Raw genomic sequence first — 17,900 nt, forward strand, 5'->3', positions numbered from 1 at the left:
TAACTACTGTTCCCTAAAAAAGCCCACCACATCACATGGGGATTTTCCTGATCGCGGGATACCTAGGCAGCACTCCATCTAAGTTGGGGGCAAGTGCGGTGGACGTCAATAGAAGCCAATGAAAAATTTGGTATGCCAGAAGCTCTGATAGGTCAGGGGAAAAATCATCAGAAAGGAGAAAACGCTCCCGGGTAATACATTTGGACTGAGATTTGCAATTACGGATACATCTTCGTACCTGGCGACATTTAGCGCACTTCCTTCAAATTTGGGTGAATTGTAGCGATTAACACCATTAAATATAGCGCGCGCGCGCGCGTGTGTGTGTGTGTCTGCGCGTACCCACAAGCATCCCACAGCAAGGAGGAGAAGGTCAGAAGACAGAAGACAACTGGCAGTCAGTTCTCTCCTTCTGCCATGTGAGTCCCAGGTCATCAGATTTGGTGGCAATGCCGCTGCCTCCGCTGAGTCTCTGAAGGCTGCAATTAACACTCGGTGCATATTAGATTCTTTTAACTATTAGTTCATTAATGCCACCATCCCCAGCGTTAGATGGCTTGGTACCACAACCGACAGACTAATTCTACTGCCAAAGGTGCGTGCAGCCACAAGTGGAAGGTGATCTAACGCAGAAGCCACCTCAGCCGCACACACCACTCCCGCCACAGCACTGCGCTCTCTTCCTTGTCCGGGCTCCTAACTTTACCCATGTACCTGTCCTTAGCCATCTGATTTCCCTGCGGTCTCCCTGGTCCATCATCTTCCCCGGGCATTCACAGAAATATCCCCACACACCTCAGCATCCTACCTCATCTGCTCCAAGCAATATCTGTTTACTCACTCATCAGACTTCCTCCCAGTGCCACTCTGCACACACTCTAGGTGACAGCCTTCCACAATGAGCAAGAAGACAAATTCACTCCCTCAGAGGAGGGAGACGGCTGGGCCAGACATAGAAAAGTATACTGAGTGACAGGTGACAGGTTAAATTCATTCTCTGGGAGAGAGAGACACAAGCAATTCTAGCCCTCTTCCTGAAGTCCCAGTGACAAACCTGGGCACCCCAAAGCTCACTAATATTAGCAGAAGAATGGGTGACCTTAAAGCAGCCACAGTGAAGATCTGCACCCAGCAAGGACTGCGACTCCCCCGTGCCTGAATAGAGGGCACCCCGCCTCCCCTAAGGCCACATGCAATTAAGGCAGAATTGCATGCAACTGGTTGGATGCTCAGATGAAGGTCCCATAGCCCTCACCCATAGAATGTCAACTGTCAACAAACCCAGCTGTGATGATGTTTTACAATAGGACACAGCTGATCTGATGGGCTTAGAGGCTAGTCCTGTTCAACAGGAAGGCACACTTTAAGGAGCATACTCTGGGGGAGGATCATATGAAGTGGGGGAACGAACCAAGTGATCACGTGGAGAACAGCCTGAGATAGGAACGGCCAGTGCAAAGGCCCTGGGGCAGGAACACCAGTCACTGTGCACTAGAGAGAAGGCCCTAATGTGCTACAGGTCGGCACAGAGAAATAAGTCAAGCTGTGTGCATGTTTTGTTTTGAGAAAGGATCTCTCTATGCAGATCTGGCCCAGACCTCACAGAGGCCCACCTCTACTGGGATTAAAAAATATATTTATTTATTTATTTATATGTGCACTGGTCTTTTGCCTGCATGTATGTCTGTGTGAGGGCACCAGACCCCCTGGGACTGGAATTACCGACAGTTGTGAGCTGCTATGTGGGTGCTGAGAATCGAACCCAGATCCTCTGGGAGAGCAGCCAGTGCTCCCAGGCCTGAGCCACCTCTTCAGCACCCTCTGCCGGGATTAAAGGCATGAGCCCAGGTCCAAGCTGTGCACTAAGAGAAGAAGCTCCAATCTCAGGGCATGCCAGTGATGTCATTTGACTGAAAATTTTAAACTACCATTTTTGCTGCCCCACGTATGTCCAAGTTAAAAAATTTTTAAAGAAAAATCATGGCTCTCCAGTATTTTGAAAGTCTATGTCCTTGATGTCCCAACCATCCAAAAACCAAAATCTCTCTGCTTTCCTCTTCCTATTTCTCCTTGCAAACCACTCTGTTGAATTTTCTTGTCCTCATCACACCCCCTCCTATTTTTCCAAGGAGGGGCCCATCTATTCTCATTCCCGCACCTGTACCTCCACCCCGCACCTGTACCTCCACCCCGCACCTGTTCCTCCACCCCGCACCTGTACCTCCATCCCACACCCGTACCTCCATCCCGCACCTGTACCTCCACCCCGCACCCGTACCTCCATCCCGCACCCGTACCTCCATCCCGCACCTGTACCTCCACCCCGCACCCGTACCTCCACCCCGCACCTGTACCTCCATCCCGCACCCGTATCTCCATCCCACACCTGTACCTCCATCCCGCACCCGTATCTCCGTCCCACACCTGTACCTCCATCCCGCACCCGTACCTCCACCCCGCACCTGTACCTCCATCCCGCACCCGTATCTCCATCCCGCACCTGTACCTCCATCCCGCACCCGTATCTCCATCCCGCACCTGTACCTCCACCCCGCACCCGTACCTCCATCCCGCACCTGTTCCTCCACCCCGCACCTGTACCTCCATCCCGCACCCGTATCTCCATCCCGCACCCGTACCTCCATCCCGCACCCGTATCTCCATCCCACACCTGTACCTCCATCCCGCACCCGTACCTCCACCCCGCACCTGTACCTCCATCCCGCACCCGTATCTCCATCCCGCACCTGTACCTCCATCCCGCACCCGTATCTCCATCCCGCACCTGTACCTCCATCCTGTATGCTTCCTTATGTCTTCTTCCCCTCTACCTCAGGAGCATCACCTGGGCCATGCAGAAACACTTACTTAGACTCTGCAAGGGTGGGTATCAGAGAATCCCTTACGGCTTAGAAGCACCATGTGTGATTCTGGTACACTGCTGGTTTGCAAAGCCCTGTTCTCAGCCGGTAAACATAGCAGTGTCTCCCACTTTAGAAACAAACATTTCACTTAACACTGATTCTCCCACTCAGCCTCCCTCTCTGCCCTTCCCGCTGTCTCTCCCCCAAAGCTCTTGAAAGACTCATCCTGCGCGCGCGCGTACGTATGCACGCAAGCACGCACGCACGTAGTGTTTCTGACTTGGCTGCGTGTGAGGTCACGTGAGACTGTTCAGATACCAAGTGTACAAATATAACAGCACCCAGAGTGTGTGGGCACAGCAAGACCACTCTGTAGCAAGTGGCTGGACTCTGGCTCTGGCGTTGACGCCCAAGGTTCAGCATACTCTTTACCCACCACACTGTGCCATTGCGCCTTAGTGCCACAGAAAGTGCCCTTGCCGGAGTTACCAGGGATGTATTACCCTCCCAAGAGGCAGCGATTTGCCATGGGTTCATCTTTACCAAAGCTCTTCCCAAATTAGATTGCCACCGTGGAAGTGCTGGGTGGTTGGGGCCAGTAAGACGTGAGTGGGTCATTACAAGGCGTTTCTTTTGAATGTGTGATGGTCACCACTTCCCATATGCTGAATTCTGCCACCCCAACCCTTACTGAGTTTTGAGTCAGGGTCTAAGTTACTCAGGCAGATCTTGAACTCAAAGTCCTCTTGACTCAGCCTTCGCACAGGACTGTGCCACCAGGACCAGCTGTGTCTCCTTGAAGTGAGTTTTTGTCTCAGAGAGAGGCCGCCTGGCACGCTTTGCTGCTGACGGGGCTCACTTGTCCATCTGTCTCCTGCTGTGAGCTGAAAGAGCCTCACATAATAGATCAGCGGTTCTCAACCTGTGGGTCTCGACCCCTTCCCGGGGTTGAATGATGCTTTCATAGGGGTCACCTGAGACCATATGCTTACCAGATGTTCACATTGCATTCATAATAGTAGCAAAATTAGTTATGAAGTAGCAACAAAATTAATTTTATGATTGGGGGGGTCACCAGAGCACGAGGAGCTGTGTATAGAAAGGGGCTGCAGCATTAGGAAGGTTAAGAGCTACTGAAATAGAGGAAGCTACTGTGTGACACGACCTCACCCCGGAGTCTCCAGCTTCCAGAACTGAGTCAAAACAAACTGCTTTCACTAAGTATGGTGATGGAACAGCTCTATTGAGGCAGAAACACGTGGATTTTTGTGAGTTCAAGGCCAGCATGGTCTACATAGCAAGCTCCAGGCCAGCCAGGGCTCCACAGTGCGATGCTGTTTCAAAAAAAAAAAAAAGAAAGAAAGAAAGAAAGAAAGAAACACAGAGAAAATCCACTTGCTTTCCTGTGTCAGTTGCCCGGGGCTGGGTACCCTGTGCCAGCAACAGATGTCTTAAGGAGGACACGACCTGGTGGCGAGCACACACCCCACTCACCGCAGAGGCCAAGTTCACAATGCTACCCTCTCAGGCAGCATGGAGGCCTCTCTGTGTTCTGTTAGGGAAGGCGTGGTGTTGGCGCTGGTTGCGGTGACAGTGAGGATGTGCCGCAGAGTTGCTTATTAACGTCCTGGTACAGACGCTTTGTATTCAGCAGCCTTCATCGTCTTACAAGACCTGGCAGCACCGTGCTCCGTTGACCGCTCCGTGTTTGAAGCTCTCTCTCTCCACTCTTCGCTTCTGTAAACACATCATTTCTTAGCTCCGCTGTTGCTTCTTTGGCCCCTCTCTTTCTCACGCCCCCTGTCCTAAAATCCAGGCTTGTGACTTGGCTTCCTCAGCCCACCTTCCCCACAGTGCTCTGGATGTAGCTGTGACTCGCCAGAGCTGGCACGGCCACACACAACTTCCTTCCTATCATTTCCTGTCAGGGCAGCTGACTGGCCACTGTGTTGCTCTTCACATGCTGCTGAGGCTGGTGTTGGGCCTACAAGGCCATGCGGTGGTTCGGCCTGGGCCACGCCTGCTTCCAGGCACACGCAGCTTCCAGTCGAGAGCAGAGAGCCCACCTTAATTGTGTAATCATTGATTTAATTGCAATCGGGAATAGTGAGCCGGCTGAGGCTATGGGATACAGAAGAGGGAAAGCGGGAGGGGGCAACTTGGCTCTGCACCCTGCTTTCTCAAATGGAGCTTCTCACTTCCCCGCAGTCTGCACCCCCAGGCCCAACTTGGGAGAACGGAGAGTGGGTATCTGTCGCTTCTCTTGTTGACTCTGTTTGTTTGTTTCTTTTGTTTTTGTTTTTTTTTTTTCTGAGACAGGGTGTCTCTGTGTAGCCTTGGCTGTCCTGGACTAACTTTGTAGACCAGGCTGGCCTTGAACTCACAGTGATCTACCTGCCTCTGCCTCCCGAGTGCTGGGATTAAAGGCATGCGCCATTACCACCCAGCTTTTCTCTTGTTGACTCTTGACTTGTACGTTGCCCCCCTGGAAAACCCTCACCTTGAGTCCCCAGTGCGTGAGATAAAATTCCTGTCCCCAAAGGAGAAAGTCCCCATTATAAAAATTGATACTTTCTTGTAATAGTCATCGATCTCATTAGTGCAGCTGTGGAGTCTGCGTTGCACACAGGCTATGTGTATACTGTATGTATACTGTGTGTATACAGCATACGTGTATGCTATACCTTTGGAGCTGCCCCTTGGGGAACATCCTCCCTATCCCCAGACCCTCACTGTGTGCTTGGGGAAGCCCAGGTGAAAGCACCAGAATCACTACTGCCAGAGCTCGAAGAAGTTGTTGAGTCAGGTGACCCTGCTGACCTTGAGTGACAAAAAGACACAAGGGCAGATGTTTATTACGGCAGGGTGGGCTTAGGAGATCCTGCTGCAGGTGGGGTCCACTCCTAACAGTCACTTGATCAACTTGATGCTGTGATCAGACCTTGGCTGAGGCCACCTAGTGTCCTTACCATAAACCCTCCTTCCAAGGAAGCCGGAGTCTTGTTGTTTATTTATAATCAAGAATCTGACTGATGTGATGCTTGACACTGGAAAATTACAAAAAGTAGAAGTTAAAAAAAAAAAAGTCTACACTTAAAAAACTAAATAACTAACACTTTCTCCCAGTCTTTTTTAAACATAGTGAGGGGGGTGGTGTGGAACCTGCTGGAGTCAGTTCTCTCTTTCCACCGTGTGAGTTCCGGAATGGAACTCAGGTCCCCAAGCTTAGAAGCTAGGTGCTCAACCAGCCGAGCTGTCTTTAAGAACCTTGGGGCCCCTTCTGACATTGCGATACAACATTGCAAACTTCATTCTGAGAACTAGACAATCCATTCTCAAACGTTTTTAACAGGCAATGTTTTGTTGTTGTTGTTGTTGTTGTTTTGTTTTGAAGACAGGGTTTCTCTGTGTAGTCCTGGCCTCAGAGATCTGCCTGCCTCTGCCTCCCAACTGCTGGAATTAAAGGCTTTCGCCACCACGCAATGTTTTATGAGTTTGTTCTATGCCTTCGTGGCTCTCCCTAGTCCCACACTGGGCATACCTGGTGGCCAATTGCTGTCCATTACACAGCAGCATCCACCCTGGGGCTCAGTGGAGGACTGTGCTGGCTTCAGGCAGTTCTCAGTCCATTAGCTGGAGTTTCTTTCTGAGGTAGGGGGGGTGGTGATGGTATAGTGTTTGGGGCAGGTTATTTCCCAAGTCCCAAGTCCAGGCAGAGAAAAGTTTTGTACTCTCAACTTCTACATTTTCCCTGATTTAAGTAGGGGCATATATTCATTACAGAACATGTAGAGCCCAGAAGAAGCTCCAATCAGTGATCACTGTTGTTAAAAACTTGGGATAGTCCCTGAAAATGACTGCTGAGAATACACTGATTGTTCCCAGTTTTTATGCATAGTTAACTGAGAAACTACCAATTTAGAAGGGGGAAAAAAAGACATGAAGAGGTGTTAGGAAATGGGTAATATCTTCCATTTGCATAATGTATTATTCTCTGCCAATTAAAAAGCCTTAATGGATTTGGGTTTAAGATGCAGAAAATCATTTCACTTATTTCTTGGCAGTGGAAATGTGTATTGTGCCGTCCATCACTGCTCTGCTCCTCCTGGGCTAAACAGAAGGCTCTTTGTTCAGCTTTTTTCCTAGTGCAATATCCCAAGTTCTCGAAATTTTTGTCCATTATTGGCAAGTGCCAAAACACAATAGGAGCTGTTAGTGTCTTTTGTGTCATTAAACATGGCGCAGATGTGCTCGAGTTGTGGAACTACTTGTGCGGCTGGAGAAACACTTTTCCAGGAACTGAGAAGCAAGTGGAACAGAGAGGCAGCAGCTGACAGGATGAGTCAGTGAGGTGGCAAAGAACATGAGGCCACAGTCAGCCTGCCGAGTCTTGCCTCTGGGTTCTGGCTCCTCAGCAAAGCGTGTTGGGACTTTAGCTAAGTCATATTACGTTCCCTGGGCCTCGATTTCCTCATCTGCAAAGTGAGTAATATCATGTGCAAATGTTGTCTCCAGAATGGCGATGGTGGTGACTAAGGAGATTGCTCAGTGGGTGAAGCACTTGGTGTGCAAGCGTGAAGAGCAAAAGTCCACCCCAAAACCCGTGGGGGGAAAGCCAGGAGTGGCAGCAAGTGTCTGTGAGGCCAGAGCTGGGCCTCCAGGGACAGGAGACGTGCTAGCTAGCCAGCCTAGCTCAACTGGTGAGTTTCAGGTCAAGTGAGAGTCTCTATCTCAAAAATTAATGTTGAGGGTGATTAAGGTAAATGTCCCAGGCTTCTATGTGTGTTTGCACATGTGTGCATGCATGCGTGCGTGCATACACACACACACAGACACACACACAGACACACACACACACACACACACACACACACACACACACACACACACACAGTCTTAGTTTCCTATTGCTGTTATAAAACAACATGACCATAAGCAGCTTGGAGAGGAAATTCCTCTCCACCCTCAGGTCACACGCTATCACTGTGGGGATTCAGGGCAGGAACCTGAAGCAAGAGCTGATGCAGAGGCCATGGAAGAGTTGCTGCTGCCTGGCTTGTTCCTCACGGTTTGCTCAGCCTGCTTCCTTACAGCATCCAGGACCTCCAGCCCAGGGGCAGCACTGCCAACAGTGAGCTGGGTCTACTCACATTAATCGTAAGTCAAAAAGCTGCACCACAAGCTGGTCCATAGACCAATCTCATGGTGGCTATTTGTCAATTGAGGTCCCCCTCTTTCCAGATGATTATGGCTTGTGCCAAGTTTACATAAAACTAGCCAGCAGCCACATGCATGCCCAGGCATACAACGTATTAGAAGAAGAAGAAGAAGAAGAAGGAGGAGGAGGAGGAGGAGGAGGAGGAGGAGGAGGAGGAGGAGGAGGAGGAAGAGGAGGAGGAGGAGGAGGAAGAGGAGAAGGAGAAGGAGGAAGAGAAGGAGAAAGGTGTGAGCCATGTTCTGCTTTCTTATAGATAATTCCAACTACCCACTGTGTGTGTAGGGGGGTCAGAGTTCAGATAAAAAATTCCATGCCAGTCTGGGCAGTTAAGCAAGAATCTATCTCAAAGTAAAAAAGAAGAAGAAGAAGAAGAAGAAGAAGAAGAAGAAGAAGAAGAAGAAGAAGAAGAAGAAAACAGTGGGTATAGATGCAGCTCACTCGGAGATACTGGGTTTAACCTCTAGTGTCCCCAAAAGAAAAGGGGTTACAGTGACAAGAATGACACACCCATTCCACACAGAGCCATTTCATTAAAGAGAACTAAATATATAAACGTTCTCAGCCCCACTGATTAGGAGTCACCCATGACCTACAATTCGCAGGGTGCCTAAGTTCGAGAAGTCTTTATATCAGAAATGTTTTTATGAAATTAAAACATACATTCAGAAAAGTATACAAACTGTAAGTGCACAGCTTACTTTTAAAAAAACTTTTTATCGATTCTTTGTAATTTCACGTTATGCATCTCAATCCCACTCATCTCCCCGTCCCTCCCCCCAAAACAAACAAACAAACAAACAAACAAACAACCAAACACTCCTCCTAACCATTTCTAAGCAGTTCCGCCCTCACTACGGGTGGCTAGCAGTCTCCAGCACAGGCTAGAGTGTGGGGGCAGCGAAAGGCTGGAGGAAGAGGCCTCCATCTATGCAGCCATGGGGAAGTCACCACCCATGCTTCCGTGGTGGCTGACTTAAGGCCACCCAATGCTCTGTAAATAAGCTTAATAAACTCACTGGTCCCCCAGAGAGAATTTTGGTGGAGTTGGAACTCTGTTACTGAACTTAGGAGGAGAGGTGGACATACTTGTCATCTCCTCCAGCAATGGAGCTTCAGCGGTGGTCTCTCCCTGAGCCAATTCTGTAGAGCAGCTCCACAAATACAATTGTAAGGTCAGAGCAACAGTTTGTTTGTTTTTCAAGATAGGGTTTCTCTATGTAGCTTTGGCTATCCTGGACTTACTTTGTAGACCAGACTGGCCTCAAACTCACAGCGATCCACCTGCCTCTACCTCCTGAGCGCTGGGATTAAAGGCACGCCAGAAAATAAGGTTGAGCACAATAGAGGAAGGTGTCTAAATTCTTGTCTCTGGCCCCAACACATGCACACACAAGTGAGTGTACCCACCACCCAGATGTGCTCACACACAGTGACAAGCTTTAAACATCCTTAGAGTTAATGATAAACTCCCACAAGGGATATAGGCGGTGGAGAGCTGGGGCTGTAGCTCAGTGGTAGAGCACTTACCTCCTGTGCATGACACCCTGCGTCCTGAAAGCAAATCCTTGATCCTCACCTGTTACATAGCACGCTGAGCCATCCTGAGGCCAGCGACGACACCATGCTCGTCTGTGTGTCCCTGTGCCAGCCACAGTAGGTGGAGGGAAGTGTTGACTGAGCAAATGGAAAAGGGGCTAGAGCCCTGTCTTCATCTGATGGGAGACAGCGTATATATCCTCACAAAATGACCACCCCTCCCCAGTGTGGAGACACACTGGGCACCATCTTCACAGAAACACCTTCCCTAAGTGATTCCCTCTCGAAGAAAGTGTCCTAGCTCTGACTAATGGCCCCACAGCCTGGCCAATGTGCCTAAGATAAAAATAGGGTGTGGGTTAGAGAGAGGAGTTCCTTTTAGAGGAGATGGCCAGCAGCACAGGGCTGGGGAGATGTTAGAAATCAGGAATACAGCTTCTCAGAGAAAAGAGGGCTCCTTTGCTCACAAAAGCTGTATGCAAAAGAAAGTGATACTGTAAAAGCAATTTTATTCTCCTGGCTCAATTGCTGTCTGGGAATCTAACTGCCTCCTCCTGCTATCCTAGGCCTAGTCCTGGAAGCTTCCAGCCTTCGTACAAACTACCCCAAGCCTCTGAGAATGTTTTCAGCCTCTGAGAATCACTACTTAATAAACTCACCCTTTCTTGTTCTTTCTGAGCTCTGTGCTAGCTGGTTCAACTCAGCTGTTCTGGCTCGAGCTCTCTTAACAGCTGACTTACTTAATCTGGCCTCTCTCTTGCCCCAAAATTGCTCTATTAAGCTTCAAACTAACTCAGCTATCTGCTCTAAATCTTCTGGCTTCTTCTCATTTTCTGGCTCATTCTGTCTTCACTTAAGTTCTCTCTCTGCAACCCATCTCTCTATTACTATCCTGGTAAAAACTGCCTCCTCTCTCTCTGTAAAACTATCTTATGTAGCTTCCCTTTCCTCTCTCTCTTCTGGGAGTTGGGTGCATCCTATTCTGTCAAACCTTTCTCTGATTCATCACCTTTTCTGTCACTTTCAAACATGGGGTGTTTCCTTCTACAAACTAACTTTACCTTTGTTTGGGATTAAAGGCATATACCACTACACCTGGACCTAAGCTTTTCTTTACCTGATACTTGCTCTATACCAGGCTGGCCTTGAACTCGGATCTGCTTGTCTCTGTCTCCTGGGTTAAAGGCGTGTTTGTATTCCAGCCAATCACACAGACCTAGATCTTTGGATGTGATCTCTTGGGATCACATAGACCTAGAAAGTCTTTGGATGTGACCTCTTGCCAGAGCAGCCATGTTGTGAATTAACGTTCCTCTACACAATACCCAAGAGAAAGGTAGAGAAACTGTAATGGGGAGGCATAGGCTCAGGGAGGCCCTAGCAGCCATGGGAGACATAGTCTCAGGGAGGCCCTAGCAGCCACGGGGAGGCATAGGCTCAGGGAGGCCCTAGCAGCCACGGGGAGACATAGGCTCAGGGAGGCCCTAGCAGCCACGGGGAGACATAGGCTCAGGGAGGCCCTAGCAGCCACGGGGAGACATAGGCTCAGGGAGGCCCTAGCAGCCACGGGGAGACATAGGCTCAGGGAGGCCCTAGCAGCCATGGGAGGCATAGGCTCAGGGAGGCCCTAGCAGCCACGGGGAGGCATAGGCTCAGGGAGGCCCTAGCAGCCACGGGGAGACATAGGCTCAGGGAGGCCCTAGCAGCCACGGGGAGGCATAGGCTCAGGGAGGCCCTAGCAGCCACGGGGAGACATAGGCTCAGGGAGGCCCTAGCAGCCACGGGGAGACATAGGCTCAGGGAGGCCCTAGCAGCCACGGGGAGACATAGGCTCAGGGAGGCCCTAGCAGCCACGGGGAGGCATAGGCTCAGGGAGGCCCTAGCAGCCATGGGGAGACATAGGCTCAGGGAGGCCCTAGCAGCCATGGGGAGACATAGGCTCAGGGAGGCCCTAACAGCCATGGGGAGATATAGGCTCAGGGAGGCCCTAGCAGCCAGTGTGGAATCCTCCTTGGGTCCCCTGGTCAATGGGGAGGTACGAGAGGCATGAGAAGAGCTCAGGAGCCAGGAGATTATGTTACAGTTACTGCTCTATTGTAAGTATGATAAGAAATCATGATCAAAGCAACTTATAGAAGAAAGAGTCTATTCGTGACTCATGGTTGCAGAGGGCTAGTACAAGTCTATGACCACAGTCATGGGGAGCAGGCAGGCAGGCAGTCAAGCAGGCAGGCACCAAAGCATTAGCTGGGAGCTTACATCAGAAGGCAGGGTGAGAAAGGGGTGGGGTAGGGTAGGATATTGACTTTTGAGACTTCAAAGCCCACCCTCAGTGACACACTTCCTCCAAAGAGGACACAGTTCCTAATCCTTTCCAAACAGTCCCACCTACTGGGGACCAAGCACTGAAATATACAGGCCTATGGTGGGTGTTACCACGCAAATCCCCACCCTCCCTCCCTACGTCTCCATCCATAGCGACCACCTTGGCTCTCAGAGAGGCTCGAGGGGGCAGGACACACCTTCCTGGCCAAGAGAACATAGAAAGAGACAGAAGCTGCCAGCTCAGCGTCCAGGCCTCTGGTCCTGCCAAGATCCCTCTGGCCGTGGGTATGGACCATCCTTGGCAGAAGGGGCCCAGCCCCTGAGGAACAAAGGAGATTTTGAAAGCCCAGGTTGTCATAGCTACCAACTAAGCAGGTAACAACAGCTGCTCAGACAAACAAACCAAGCTACGTGGCCTGCAGAGTTAAGAAGCCCATTACCAAACAGGCTTCCTGGGAGGCCTGGCTAGAGACCAGCATGCCCTGGAGGGCGAGGATGGCGGGCTCTTCCCCTGCCGCATCCAAGCCCAGGTCCATGGCTCTGGCTCATGCAGACGCTGGGGCACATGTCTCTCTGTGTTCCTGCGGATGGCACAGAGCCACCTGGACTGGCGCTGTAGTTCAGTGGTAGAGTGCTTGCCTCATTTGGAAGGCCCTGGGTTTAATGCCTAGCACTCTGCACAGAAAACAGGTACCTGAGGTAGTTGCTCTTCCGTTTTGCACCAGGTGACCCAGCCTCACGGTTCCTGATCACCATCACCCACAACCCCCCCACCCCCAACCCCCTGTACTAGCTTCCAAGGCACTGATGGATTTTGACAACAGGGTTCTCAAGAAACAGACCTCCACACATACACTTGGGGTTTATCCAAAGCAGGCCTGCCCCTTTCTCCAAGGCTTTAAGTCCAAGGGGCAGGAAAGCCTCATAGCTTGCTGCAGTGCGAGCTGGCCCCCAGCTTGTCACCCTGCCTCTGCCCCCAGGGTACCCAGATCACGAGTCGGAGCCTGGCTTTTGCCCTATCTGTACACAGGGTCATGGTCACTCCTCTTTTTCCGCTCAGCCCCAGGCGACCCTGGTTGCGCTCACGGCCGACTAGACTTGTCACCTCTGAGCACTGTCGTTCAGCAGAAATGAAGACTTCCGGGATCGAGGACAAACTGAGATTTCCTAACAAACTCTGGCTCTTTGGCCTTTGGAATCTCAATGATAGACAGGCCAGAACATCATGATTGAAGTGGAATTTAACAATGCCTCGTGTCACGATCTGGAAAGATCTCCAGTTTGGAAAGTGGCTTAGCAATCACCACATCACTTCCTTTGCAAGGATTACAGATGTGTGTGTGTGTGTGTGTGTGTGTGTGTGTGTGTGTGTATGTATGTATGTATGTATGTATGTATGTATGTATGTTCCTGTTGGGCAAAAAGGACTGGAGAGAAAGCTCAGAGGTTAGAAGCACTGGCTGTTCTTCCCAAGGACCTGGGCTGGGATCTTAGCATCTCCATGGCAGCTAACTAGTTCCAGAAGATGCAGTGCCCTCTCCGGCCTCCACAGGCACTACATTCACGTAGGCAAAACACCCGTACACACTAAAAGATAAGGAAGAGTAAAGATATGTGTTTATTTGGGAGCCGGCGCCGAGTAGGCCGGGCCGCCCGGGGCGTTGGGTCTGGGAGCCGGAGCCCCATGTCTAGTTGTGTCTACCCACAGTGTTGTCCTCCCCGATGAAAATGGCCCAGCTTCCCTGGGAGGATAGCAGGGCCAGGTTGCTTCCTGGAGGCCTCCGCCGGAAATGCTCCATCTTCCGCCTCTTCATCGCCTTTCTCCTGTTGGTCTCCTCTGTACTCTAGCTGCAGCCCAGCTGCTCTGCAGATATGGCCCAGGTGACCAGAGGGCAAGGGCAAGAGACCTCGGATCCTCCCTGGGCTTGCCTCCCACCCCCAGAGCCAGCCCCTGAGCGCTGGGAAAAAGATGAGTCATGGAGGCCTCACCGCTTGGCAGTGCTGGTGCGCTTCCGGGAACGCTTTGAGGAGCTGCTGGTCTTTGTGCCCCACACGCACCGCTTCCTAAGCAGGAAGAAGAGCCAGCACCACATCTATGTGCTCAACCAGATGGATCATTTCAGGTTCAATCGGGCAGCACTCATCAATGCGGGCTTCCTGGAGAGCAGCAATAGCACAGACTACATCACCATGCACGATATGGACCTGCTCCCTCTCAGCGAGGAGCTGGCTGGACTATGGCTTCCCCGAGGCTGGCCCCTTCCGTGTGGCTTCCCCAGAACTCCACCCTCTCTACAAGACCTACCTGGGTGCCAGCCTGCTGCTCTCTAAGCAGCACTACTAGCTGTGCAACGGGATGTCCAACCGCTTCTGGGGCTGGGGCGGAGAGGATGAGGAATTCTACCGGCGCATCAAAGGAGCTGGCCTCCAGCTTTTCCGCCCCTTGCATGACCCAGCCTGGCGGAAGAGGGACCAGATACGCATTGCATCTCAAAAACAGGAACAATACTAGGTGGACCGGGAAGGAGGTCTATAAACACTGTGAAGTACCGGGTGGATTCCCGCACGGTGCTGTCTGTAGGAGGGTCCCCCTGCACCGTTCTCAGTATCATGCTGGACTGTGACAAGACAGCCACCCCATAATGCATATTTGGCTGAGTGCTAGACTGTAAGGAAGCCTGTGCTTCCAGAGCTCAATGCTGCTCAGGCTCAGGATCCCTCAGGCCTTAGGCCCAGGTCATAGGATGCAGACTGGCCTGAAGGAATCAACAGCCGGTCTGTATCTTCAGCATCCTGGCCCCCCAGAGCCAGGTGCAAGACCCACACGGTAGTTAGTTCCTGTGATACTTCTGGAAACATTTGTCAGAGAGAGGCTGGAGGCATGGCTCCTGACTGACCTGCTCCACCCTGCCTTCCTGCTCACCCGGCTCTGCCTGCCCACCCGTGCTGAGGCCTGAGACAATGGAAAGATGGGCTAGGACAGCCTGCTCCTCCGGAAGATCAGCCTCACAAAGATATAGTCGGAAGTCACATGGCCAGTATGATGGCAGTTGCTGCTAGGAAGCTTAGAACATCAGAAGGCAGGCCATGCGCTCCACGCAAAGGAGCGGCTGACACTAGGTGTAGCTGGTTGTCACCACGGAAGAACAGGGGCCTTGTGTCACCAGATCTCACTTTTCAAAAGAAAGTAGAATGCTAGATTCTTAAGCAGAATTTCCTGATTTTTAAGTGGTAGCAACTAACGGAAAACTTTAAAAAGCTATGGCAGGCCAAACAAAACGTTTCGTGGGCCACTGGTTTATCCACCTTTGGCTGATAAGAGGGGGACGCTGCAGAAGATGATGCTCTCAGTGGTACACTGGCAAGGAACTGGATCTGGGCTGGGACATGCTGGCAGGTGTAGATGGAAAGAAAAGCCAAAGGCACCAGCTCCTGCACTCCCCTGGCCTCATGGGCAGCCCCCTCGGCTTCTGGGTCTGTCTGTCTGGACTCTGTCTCTGGCACGGCGCCCATCCTGCTTTACCAGGGAAGAAGCAGAAGGAAAGAACTGAAGAAGCAGAAGCACGGGACCTGACTGGGTGTGTAGTGAGAATTCAGGAGACAAGGTTTCTCTGAGTAACAGAGCCCTGGCTGTCCTGGACTCACTCTGTAGACCAGGCTGGCTTCAGACTCACTGAGATCCTCCTGTCTCTGCCTCCCGAGTGCCTGGCAAGTTTTGGTTTCTTTAAAAAAACACAGAAATGTGAGAAGACGTTTTTCACTTTAACCCCGGGTGTGGGGATGTGAGGCTTGCTTCGTAGCAGCTGACTGGAAACAAAGGTGTGGTTTTGCCAGCTGCAGATGGTTTCTGGGATTTTGTGACATTCGGAATTCTGGGATTTTTTTCAGAAGGTATATAAATGCTAGAGCCCTCCCCCTAAAAAAGATATGTGTTTATTTATATCTGCATCAAATAATGCTGGAAAAAATACACAAGGAATGAATGCAAGTGGTTATCTGCCGGGGAATCAGGGATGGGCGCGGGGCAGGTGTGGGGGGACTTTTTGTTTTGATATGTGAACCATATGAATGGTTCTAAAAATTACTCCACAGTATCTAAGTTGCAAAGCACAAAAACTGAATGAAGAACCAGATCAATGAAAAGATGAGTTAGAAACTATCCAGAGAGCTGGGTGTGGTGGTGCACGCCTTTAATCCCAACGCTCGAGAGGCAGAGGCAGGTGGATCGCTGTGAGTTCGAGGCCAGCCTGGTCTACAAAGTGAGTCCAGGATAGCCAAGGCTACACAGAGAACCTTGTCTCGGAAAAAAAAAAATATCCAGAGTTTGGCATCTTTTAGGGCTCATGGGATGGAAGGACAGTGGCTCCCCTGGGTTCTAGCTGTGCATCTGGCCCTCTGCCAGCAGACTCCGCTGCCCTGACAGGTCTGGGCTTCTCTGCTGTTGCTCAGGCTTGCCACGGACTCCAGCCTTGGGGCCATGGGTATAAATCACTCCCCTGTCAACAGGACCATGATTGGGACAATCTCCCAGAAGAGGACTCGGGTCAGCAAGACTGTAATTGGCTCACTTGGCTGGGCTATGGCAAGATGGGTTACTTAAAAGCCAAGGGCAAAATCCTAGTTTACAATGGGGGGACCTTTAGGCATGAGAGAGCAGCCTGGAAATGCCCAAGAAGGGGAGAAAGGACGTGAGACCTAGGTGCCTATCTGGTCAGGGGGGCTCCCAGCTTGCTGTGGGGCTCATGCTCTGTTCTCTGGGCTTTAGTTTCCTGTCTGTACAGCAAAGAGTTGGGCAGTTGGTACTCGGAGGTCCCTGCTATCTCCGTGCCAGGCAGTTTTCCATGGCAAATGGTGCTGACCCCATGCAGGGCTAGCACATAGCTAAACTCGTGTTGACAAGAGCCCTGTCAATTGTCCTGTGGGTGTAGGCAGTCAGGGTGATTGATGGTAAGGCCTAGCACCTCTGCCAGGCAGAGATGGAAAGCCGTCTCTACCACTGTCAGGTTGACCATGGGGGCACATGGGGCTGTACTGCTCTGGGGAGGGGGACTGAGCTCCAGACAGGCATAGCGCGGGGGGGGGGGGGGGGGACTGTGCTCTGTCACTTGTCACTGTGTGACTCTGCCAAGGGTCTTTCCTCCCTGGGCTTAGGCCTTTTTTCTATGGGGGCTTCCGGAATGATAGCATCCATCTGACGGTGCAGTGAGCGGGAGGGTATTTGGGTGAAACTGTGGGAGACCACCTCCCAATCTCTCCAGCTCCCCAACCTTGCTCTCCTCGGCCAGAGGGGAAGGCTGTGCTGTTAGTTAGACTTGGACACAAAGGCCTTCAGTGTGCTTGCAGGAGTCCTCACCGTGCATGACGAATCTGTAAAGCTCACAGACCTAAATGGTTTCAAGCCTGGTGAGTTAAGGCCGCTGTCTCCTCCGCTCCGAGTTCTACGCCCTACCCCACCCTCACTGAATGGCCATGGGTATTTTGCAGTCTAGGAAAGGGTAAGCTTACCCTGCAGATGATTTAAAGGGACGTGTTGTGTCATTTACAGTTACTTCCATGTTAAAGTATTCCTGAGTGTATATGACATGTGTGTTTGCACACACAAATACATTTGTGACTGACTGTGTGTATGTGTGCCTTAGTTAGGGGTTCTGTTGCTGTGAAGTGTATGCTCAATTTTCTTAACCAATATATTTTATTAACAACTTAGTGATGGAGCGTACGTTACTTATAACCCGACTAACCAAAACATAGGAAATGAGGATTAATGGACACAATAACAAAACTGTAAGGATATCAGTTCCGAGGAACACTTCTCGTGGCGCAATCTGCAGGATTTCTTCTCCTAGAACCTAGAGTAACCAGAACCCAGAACCTCAGCAGGAGCCAGAGCCCTGAAACCTTCCCTCGAGCGATTCTCTCTAGGAGCATCTCGAAGTGCAGCGATGAACAGCCAAAAC

General features: G+C 51.1%; 1 pseudogene across 1 annotated transcript; it reads left to right on the plus strand.

The window, feature by feature from the left end:
* Window positions 1-13,564: 13,564 nt before the first annotated feature.
* Window positions 13,565-15,515, plus strand: LOC311597835 (beta-1,4-galactosyltransferase 7-like; annotated as a pseudogene). Its single transcript has one exon. The product of its transcript is annotated as a beta-1,4-galactosyltransferase 7-like (transcript).
* Window positions 15,516-17,900: the final 2,385 nt, after the last annotated feature.

Source organism: Acomys minous (assembly GCF_964271855.1).
Source record: "Acomys minous genome assembly, chromosome: 5".
NCBI classification, from domain to species: Eukaryota; Metazoa; Chordata; class Mammalia; order Rodentia; family Muridae; genus Acomys; species Acomys minous.